The 9,415-nt window shown below is 43.0% G+C and overlaps 1 protein-coding gene across 1 annotated transcript in view; it reads right to left on the reverse strand.

Annotated features, from left to right (window-relative positions):
* Window positions 1-6,506, reverse strand: part of NALCN (sodium leak channel, non-selective) — a 306,322-nt gene extending 299,816 nt beyond the window's left edge. The window contains exon 1 of the mRNA XM_049778612.1: window positions 6,407-6,506. The gene's annotated coding sequence lies outside the window, so the exon portion shown is untranslated. The remainder of the gene's footprint in view (window positions 1-6,406) is intronic.
* Window positions 6,507-9,415: the final 2,909 nt, after the last annotated feature.

A 9,415-nucleotide genomic window follows, 5' to 3' on the forward strand; every position in this document is an offset into this window, starting at 1 on the left:
GCTAGAAATTGTATAAGTGAATCTCAATCCCAATTAACTTTGAAACTTTGCAGTTCACTGTGATTTGATTAAAATTGATCTTTAAAAAATAAATGGAAACCTTAGATAAAAGCTGGCTCCACAGTAGACACTGTTCTGATCCCTCATTGTGTCTCCAAAGTTATTATCAATATCATATAATTTAAGTCAAAACAAACTTGTCCAGAATCACAAAGCCAGTTCAGAACCTAGAGCAGTTCTCCCAAGAGTAGCGGGTAAGTAGGGAAGAGACCAATGGCTTGACTCTAGATTTCTGTGTTCAAGAACTATCCAATTAGAGTGTTTTGCAACAGAGATTAATTTCATTTGGAATTTCTGTGAAGCATGAAATGAAATTCAATTTTAAGAAAACCTCCCCATCTTCTGAGGTTGTGTCATCCTGAGAGTTAACCATGCTTTTTGGATTCTCTTGTCCACTTTCTATCATGGCCCTGGGAGGCCCCTGTCTCCATTGCTGCCGTGTTCTTGAGGGGAACCAAACAGGACTACCTAAAGGGAGGACATGGGCAGGAGAACATCTCAACACTCACCTACAGAGCCTGGAATTAATAGTCCAGACCAGATGCTTGAGAATAAAACATATAAGTTAGATTAGTCAAAGCCAACAGAGGCAAAAGAGAAATAAATCTGAGCCAACATGTTCATTTGTAACGAATGCCTGTACTGTATGTTCTAATCTCCAGGTCTCCTGGGGGGAACAGGATCATTTTCCTGAATCGTAGGTATGTGGAATGTAATGTGGAATGTAATTTAAATATAAACATAGATTTTCCTTTACAGAAGATCACTAAAAACTTTGGAGTTTCCCTGTTTTTTTCTACCACACAAGCTCTCTAAAACAGACTTATTTGGCCCAATTTTCCAAAAAATATGTCCCTCAGTAGATTCCCCCCCCGCCCCCCCCGAAATCAACTATCTTTAAGGGAATATGCAGAAAGTGCTATCAATTGCACCGGAGGTTACTACCACTTGGAGGCCCTCCCTAAATGAATTGTGTCTCTTACTCTGGTAGACCCTGATGAAGAATCAAATTGTGAGATGGCTCTATTTTCTTCAAAAGAGGCAAAAACAATTGTGTAGCTTTAGCAAGTAGCTTCTAGAAGACCTTTCACTTTTCTTGGCTTTGTTTTTGGTGTTTTGGTCTACACCCTGTAGAGCTCAGGGCTGACTCCTGATTCTATGCTCAGGGATCATTCCTGGCAGTGCTCAGGGATTCATATGTGGTGCTGGGGATCAAATCCAGGTAGGATGTGAGTGCCCGACCTCTCTTTGGCCCAGCTTTCTTTATGTTACTTAATAAAAACAGAAAATAATTCTGGGCATCCCTAGTTTTCATTAATTTTTTTTTTCTGTTAGAAACTATTGACATTTGAGACTGAAGACAATAGAAAGACCTTTGCAACGTGAAACACTTCCAAGCCCCAAATTCTGCTTCTGGTATCTTCCAGTAGCTTAATCTTTGTGTCTTAACTCTAGGCAGGGACATTTAAGCAATGTTTTAGACTTAAAGAGTCTCATTTCTGGTTCACTTTATTTAAGAAGCTTTTTAACCCGGGGCAATTTTGGTGACATAGATTCCATAGTATTTTAAGCCTTTACTGATTTGTATCTTGTCTGACACTTGCTTTCATAATTTGTCCTTTTCACAGAAAATATTTCTTTTTCATCCACTCCTGCTTCACAAATGATCTGTGAAGCTGATCTGCTATGAATCTCATCATCACAAAAAGAGAACAGCCAGAAAATAAAAATTAAGAGCCAAGGATTTAGCTTAGAGAGACTTGACTAAAAGATAAGAAATGGACTGTTTGATATAAAAATAATAATGTGAGCTACAGAACCTCAAGCTTGGGATGGGTTTTTCTACCTTTCAACCTGTTAGTCTGTGGGACAGTGCTCTTGGATTAGAGTATATTTTCCACAGATCTCCCTGCTCCACTCCACATCCATCCTGAATTAGGGCCAGAGTCTCAGTTTCCCCAACACTTACCTAAACTCCCACTTAGTAAATATCTTTTATTCTTTACCCCAATCTTAGTTTAGGGTAATACCCACCACAGCCAGATAAGAGTTTTAGAGAGACGAGGCTATGTGTGGCTTGTAATTCTTTTATATCAGATCTAAAATTTTCCATTTTATAATAAATCCATGTATGTTTTAAAACAGCAATGTCCCCACTCCTTACATTGAATTTCTGGTTTCCGACTTTCTATGTTGAAATGCTAGTCTCTCAGCACATAGGAAGTAGAGAAAACTTTGAGGAAAAATTTGCATCTACGGCATCATCTCCCCAAATAAACACATTCAGAAATATTTGGGTCATGACCATTATAGCACTACAGAAATTAGTATATGGAATGTAATGGCATGTAACTATAACCTTATTAAAATGGCAACTTTGATTACTTCAAATCTATTCTTCCTGCCACCATTTAATCACTATTGGGCTCAGGGACTGGGTGTGTGTTCCATAAACACCTGCCATTTGCGTGGCTGCATCCAGCCTGGTCTCCTGCAGACATAGCTGAAGCCAGGCCTCTATGGCTGACCTCCAGTCACAATTTCAGTTTGCCCCTTCACATTGGAGTGGAATATCTCTGTAGCCTGAATTTGGACATAGTTCCAAGAGATCATTGTGGCCTGAACTTTAGTTGAGCCTATCATTCCAGTTCTCTGTGCTAATCTGTACCCAGGAACCAAGCATCTGTCCCTGCACCATAGAGAAAAGGGTAGAAAAACTAGGCAAACTTTCTGAATTATCTTGATCAAGTCTGAACAGCAAAGCAAAAAGCAAAGAACTCTTGACCACAGAATGATTTTCCCTGAGGGACCTTGCCTTTTACCACCGTTAGAGCATTCCTACTTAGGTTTTTCTCGAAGAGGTAGATCTAGCAGAAGAATTTTAGCTGAATTTGCTCAAAAACTCTTGCTAGAGTACAAAAATCATTAATTTCGAGCTATCACTGTGTATTCCTGGAGAAGTGGAAGGTAAGCTACAATTGCTAGATCGGATATTTACCCTGGAAAGCACATAGTCTTCTTACTCAAAATTGTTCTCAGAAATATATACTGAAAATAATTTAAAAACTATCTTTGTCAAGAGCACAACAGTTTTCAATTCTTCACAAGAACATCCAATATATATAAATCCCTACATAATAGCCAGGAGTATAGTGTTTACAATGATGAAAACCAGGATCCGAAGCGATAGCATAGCTGTAGGGGCATTTGCCTTGCACGTGGCTGCCCAGGACAGACCTGGGTTTGATCCCTGGTGTCCTATATGGTCCCCTGAGCCATGAGAGATTTCTAAGTGCATAGGTAGGAGTACCCCTGAGCATCACAGGGTGTGACCCCCAAAAACCAAACCAAAACAAAACAAAACAAAAGCCCACAAAATGATGAAAACTGGAAATACAAAATATTCATTAATAGTGAATCTATAGTCAAAGAATTGTGTTATATCTTGTGTAATAGAGTGATTTGCAAATTTTAGGTAAGACCAATATATAGAAACACAAACGCCTGATTTTTCTTAAATATTAAACTGAGAAAATTAATATGAATTCGACAATGTCGTGCTGACCAGTAGATAAAGTAATGTCATTCAAAAGACCAGAGCTAAACATATTATCACCTTCATTTATTTAGGTTGTTAAAGCTAGAGATACTAGTTTTCATTATTTCACTCATCTCTCATCTTTTTGTCTCTCTTATCTCTCATTCTACCATGTTTATTGGAAGATTCAATGGATAACTTTAAGATACTTTCCATTCAAATAAAAAAATAACAAGGCTGCTTTGCACACAGAGTTGTAAGGGAAAAAGTACCTGGCCTAGGACCCTTAGGCTGATATTAATTATAAGGCTGGAGAGATAGTACAGTATTAAAGTACTTGCCTGGCTGTAGCTTTCCCCTTTAGATCTCAGCACTGCATAATGTCCTCTGGGCACATCTAGGAATTATCCTTGAGCACAGAGCCAGGAGTAGTCCCTGAGCTCTGCTGAGAATGGCTCAGAAACACCCCTAGGCCCCAAATTAATAAACTGACAGCACTCATATAATGTGAATAAAGTTCTAAGATGGTGACACCAGGCTGAGAGAGAGAGATTCCTATTTTCGTTAAGCTCTAGATTTCAAGCCAGATCTAAAAACCAAGCTGTCTCTCCATTCAGGTAGTTTTGTCTTTTCACATGGATTTGGGGTGTTTATTCATTCCAGTTTATCTCTTCTCCTCCATGAAGTTCTGGTTCAGGACTTGGCTTAGAGTCAGATATATTGTTTGGGGTCAATGAGATTATTTCTTCATAAACTAAAACTCTACTATTCTCTGGGGATAAATTTACTTGGCACTAAAGATTCTAAAATTCTCTCAGCTTTTTAGATAAATGATAAAGCAAAAGAGACACCTGTACCCAGATAAATCTGTGGACTCTGTATGTAGGAAAGATAAAAGATGCATAAAAACACGCCCCAAAATGCATAATGAAAGCTAGAGTGATAGCACAGCAGGTAGAATGTTTGCCTTACACATGGCTGAACCATGTTTGATTCCCAGTATCCCATATGGTCCCCTGATCCTGCTAGGAGTACTTTCTGAGCATGGAGCCAGGAGTAACCTCTGAGTACCTCTGAGTGTGGCCTCAAACCAAAAAATATAACATGTGGTGGCCAAGGTGATAACACAGCAAACATGGCATCCCATATTGTCCCCCTGAGCCTGTAAGGAGCAATTTCTGAGGGGCAGAACTAGGAGTAACCCCTGAGCACTGCCAGGTGTGGCCGAACCTCCCCCCACAAAGTATTAACATGCAAAAAAGAAAATAGTACTAAGTCGTTCCATTCTAGAAAACACTCACCAGATCAGATTATACTAGTTTGAGTACAAGTGTTTCTTTGGGAAGTTACTGTGTTTTCCTTTTTTTTTTTTTCTGAGTATCCTGTGTGGCATCACAAGTTAGACCTTTGTTCCTACCATTCCGTAAGATGTACCTAAATTTTCTTTCCCATAGCAAGTAGAAATAGGAGCTCACCGTTTCCATGACCTTAGAAGAACAAATAAAAGGGTCTAAGGAGTGTGTTCCCTTTCCAATCTCTCTTCCAACTCAGATTTCTTTTCTCTCCACTCTGAATGAATGATTGTGCTGGTTCAGAAATGCCCCACAAAAGAGGATGTTCAGGGGCTGGAGAGATAGCACTGAGGTAGGGTGTTTGCTTTGCATGCAGCAGGACCTGGCATCCCATATGATCCCCTGTGGCTGCCAGGAGCGACTTCTGAGCACAGAGCTGGCTGGAGTAACTCCTGAACACCGCTGGGTGTGACCCAAAAACAAAAACAAAAGAAAAAAAAAAAAAAGGGAGGAAGTTTAACTTAGATGCTATAGAACTTGAACCAAATGGTCAAGAAACACATTTCCCTGCTCATTGTCCTTACAGAGGTTTGAGAAGTGGCGGGTTTGTCCTCAGACTGTTGTCGCTGAATTCTTAATTGCCCAAATCTATTCGTACTAGTTATCTACCACCAGCAACAGCACCATAAACAACCTTAACCATGGCTTAATTTCAAGTAAGGTCACAGTTGTTACTAATAAAACCGTGAATCATAATTATTTTTGTATTAAAAAATAAACCAAACAGCCACCTGTTAATTTCCCATCACCACTCAGCTCTTCTCCAACCGGGGCCTACGCCCAGGAGTTGATACCCGGCCGCACCATTGACTCGGAGCACCCTGATCTCTGGGCCTGCAGCAACCTCAGGCGGCTCAGCACCTTCCTGTCAAGATTAGGCCTTGCAGTGGACAGGATGAGCCTGAGATTCTGCAGCCCGACCAATGCTCAGTTATCAACCCATCCTTAGAGTGAAACCCCCATGTCCCCCATTGCAACAGACATCACCTCCAATTTAGGGTCCAGTGACCACCAGTGACGCTTTGGCAGGACCCAATACCTCTGATGGAGTGGCCCAGGCAGGCCCATGCAGACTGATGGAGTCACCCAAAGCTGTTCAAGCTCAGGGCCAGGCATCTGCGTGCCATGGGGGTGTGCAGGGGCCAGCTGCCCTCTCTGAAACCTGCTGCAACTCCCGATCATCCCCACCTCATCCCTAGACACGCAGGATTCAAAATGCAGGGTTCCCCCTCCACAGCCAGAAACCTCCTCCACCTACTGGGCACTTTAATGCCCACGCCTGGCTCGCCCTGCGCCCCCGGCACCTCCCCGCGCGCGCCTAAAGCCAAGGCCCAGTAGTCGCATCCCGCAGCCTTGGCACCCCATTCCTGGCAGCGTGGGAGCCCCGGGACCCCGCATACCCCACCCCCCGGGGCCCAACCCTGCTGCGGGGCCCCTCTGCCAGGCCGTGACCAACCTGTAACCCGCGAGCGCGGCGCGGTCATGGTGCCAGGCGCGGTACCCAACGCGGCCCCGGGGTGGCTGCCTCTGGCTCCGCAGGGTCGGTGCGCGCGGGGCGGTGCGGGGCGGGCGGGGCCTGCGAGCGGCGTGGGCGGAGGGTTAGGGCTTGGACAATCTTAGATGGGTGGTTTTTTTCTTTTTTGGGGGGGGGGATCTATCTTAAAAAAATCCCCAATCACCAAAGGCGCATTAGCTGGCTCTGCTGCAGGGGCGCGCGCGGGGGCCGGAGGATGATGCGCAGCCTTGCGGGGACCGTTAGGTCGGCCCGCTAGCAGGTCCCTGGTCCCCCTCACCCCACCCGCAGTCCTTCTCAGCAACAGCTGAGGCTTCTTGGCTTGCTCCCCCAGGCGTGATGGGGTGCACGGGAGATGCCGCACAGCCCACTTGCGCAGGGCCACCGCCCGCCAACGAGCACGGCAAGCAAGGCCTCTTCTGCTCTGCGTGTGCGTGTGTGCACCGGGCGCGTCTGGCACACGCAGCAGCATCACTGTGTTTCCAGGGAGGGAGGGTCACAAGCCGTGTGCGTGCGTGTCGGGGGTTCCTGTGGGGCCTGCTTGTTTGGTGCCTTCCTAGGCGCAAGGTCTGTGTTGCAGGAAAGGGAACAGCAGAGTAAGGAGGAATTCCAATCAAGTCCTATCCTGAAAAGACAGGGGGGAAGGCTGGAGAGCCTTTCAGAAAAGATCTTTTCCTTCAGTCAGTTATCCTACAACTGACTTGGCAGGTGGCTGGAGGCACTAGAAGAGAGGATTTAGGAAAACCCGGGGACCCGTGGATATGGGTCACACACACACACACACACACACACACACACACACACACACACACACACACACACACACACACACACACACACACACCCTTCTCAAAGGCACTCCCTGCAAAATGGACTCTGGGGCTGGCAACCTGTCTTGCAAAGGAGTGAAGCTTCTTCTGAAACACGGATCTATTGGTTTTTATGCATTCTATTAAGTTATTATTGTTCAAAACAAACTGAACACAAAACTATCAATAACCCGTTCACACAGGATCATTGCTTAGCACTTTTTTGTTTTGTTTTGTTTTTGGGTCAGACCCAGTGGCACTCAGGGGTTACCTCTGGTTCTGAGCTCAGAAATCGCCCCTGGAAGGTATATATGCAGGTATGAACCAACATAAAATTTAGAATAAATATAATTCGATGATGGGAGGGGCTGGAGAGTATCTAATAAAGTTCCTTCCCCTTAGGCCCAGTAGGAGACATAATCCTGTCTTTTTATGGATCAGTTTTCTAGACAACCAGAAAACATGGGTTCTCTAAACACTACAATGTGTTTGGACAGACACTTTGAATTATGGCTTGTTCCTAAAGCAATGCTTTTAGACATTTTCTGATAATCCGATGAGGAATATTTCCTGGGAGACCAAGTATTTCTGGAACATGCAATAGTAGAGAATATCTGGGCCCGAAGAGATAGCACAGCGGCGTTTGCCTTGCAAGCAGCCGATCCAGGACCAAAGGTGATTGGTTCGAATCCCGGTGTCCCATATGGTCCCCTGTGGCTGCCAGGAGCTATTTCTGAGCAGACAGCCAGGAATAACCCCTGAGCACTGCCGGGTGTGGCCCAAAAAAACCCCAACAAAACAGAAAACAAAAAAAAAAAAAGAGAATATCTCACTACAAACAGTGTATCTTTGAACTTTGCCTATCAACAGTTGACATCTGTTCATAAGCCTTTATGCTGAACAAACCAGAGAGACTTTTCTACTCTCTTCTTCTACTGCAAACTGCACAACAGATCTAGATCTGACAGAACCTGGGTCACTTCAGAAATCACAATAAACTTTGTCCTTACCATGTTATCTGAAGCAGTAAAATAATGTATTAGTAGGTGGTAAAGGACCATCTGCTGAGTGAGATTTGAGGTCTTTGCAAGATTGAATTCTGCCCCTTTAATGTTTTGTGTTTGCATTTTAGTCAGCCATATCCAGGAGATAGGCTTAGCACAGCTATTTAACAGCAAGTACAAGAAGGAACCTGAATATTAAACCTTAGAAGCACTGATTCTTGAATAGTGCAGAAGTGTATTGAGGAAATAAATGCAATTAACTTCTTATTAAGGGAAATTGATTTTCTAATAAATGACATGAATTTCAGAGTTCATGTAAGATTTAAAAAAATGTCTGGTGGAGAAAGAAGTGCTAGCTTCAAATGATGTATATTTATGGATTAATTGAAAAAGAATTTTTTGATCACCATTTTGGTCTACTTAAGATTATATTTTTGGAGAAAACTTGGTTTTGAAGCTCTTAAAAAGGGGAAACTTCAAATGAGGAGTAAGTAACATGACCATTAGCTATTCTTGTAGGGATCATACAGAGTTCTCATTGCATTAAAAATTAGTTGTGCTAATAGTTCATAAGAACTACTAACTTTCTGAAAACAAGAAGCATGTTTCAGAATAACTGGTAATAAAATGAAGATTATTATAACTATTTAGTAGAAAAATGCTACTAGAGAAAAGTAAGCCTTTGAGATCTGAAAGAAGCTTTGAAGATATTATTTATTGCCAGAGATATTGCACATGACCTAGCCAAAGACCACACAGAAGAGATAAATGAGGGCCTTCTGCAAGGTAAGGTAAATGTCACTGAAGAGAAGATGAGAATGAGCAACAGAGTGGTGACAAACTGCAAGTGTCCACCTGAAGCACTGGAGGCTGTTGTTGGCCTTGATAATTCTCTTGTAAATTTCCCAGCATTTCAGACCAACCAGAATCTTAGAGAAACTTTGTCTGGATGGAATAAATTATCTGAGAAAAAACAGTGGATCTCAGGTCTACTGAAAAACAAGGTGAGGGTGATGGTGGATGCTGTGAATATGGTACCCTATACTCATAATATTCCTGATCAAAGAGCTGGGAGAATAGAGATGGAGTGACTTAGGTTATAAGATTATAAATTTAAAAAACAACCAGTTGTTAACCAA

The sequence above is a fragment of the Suncus etruscus genome, chromosome 8, assembly GCF_024139225.1.
Source record: "Suncus etruscus isolate mSunEtr1 chromosome 8, mSunEtr1.pri.cur, whole genome shotgun sequence".
Taxonomy (NCBI): Eukaryota; Metazoa; Chordata; class Mammalia; order Eulipotyphla; family Soricidae; genus Suncus; species Suncus etruscus.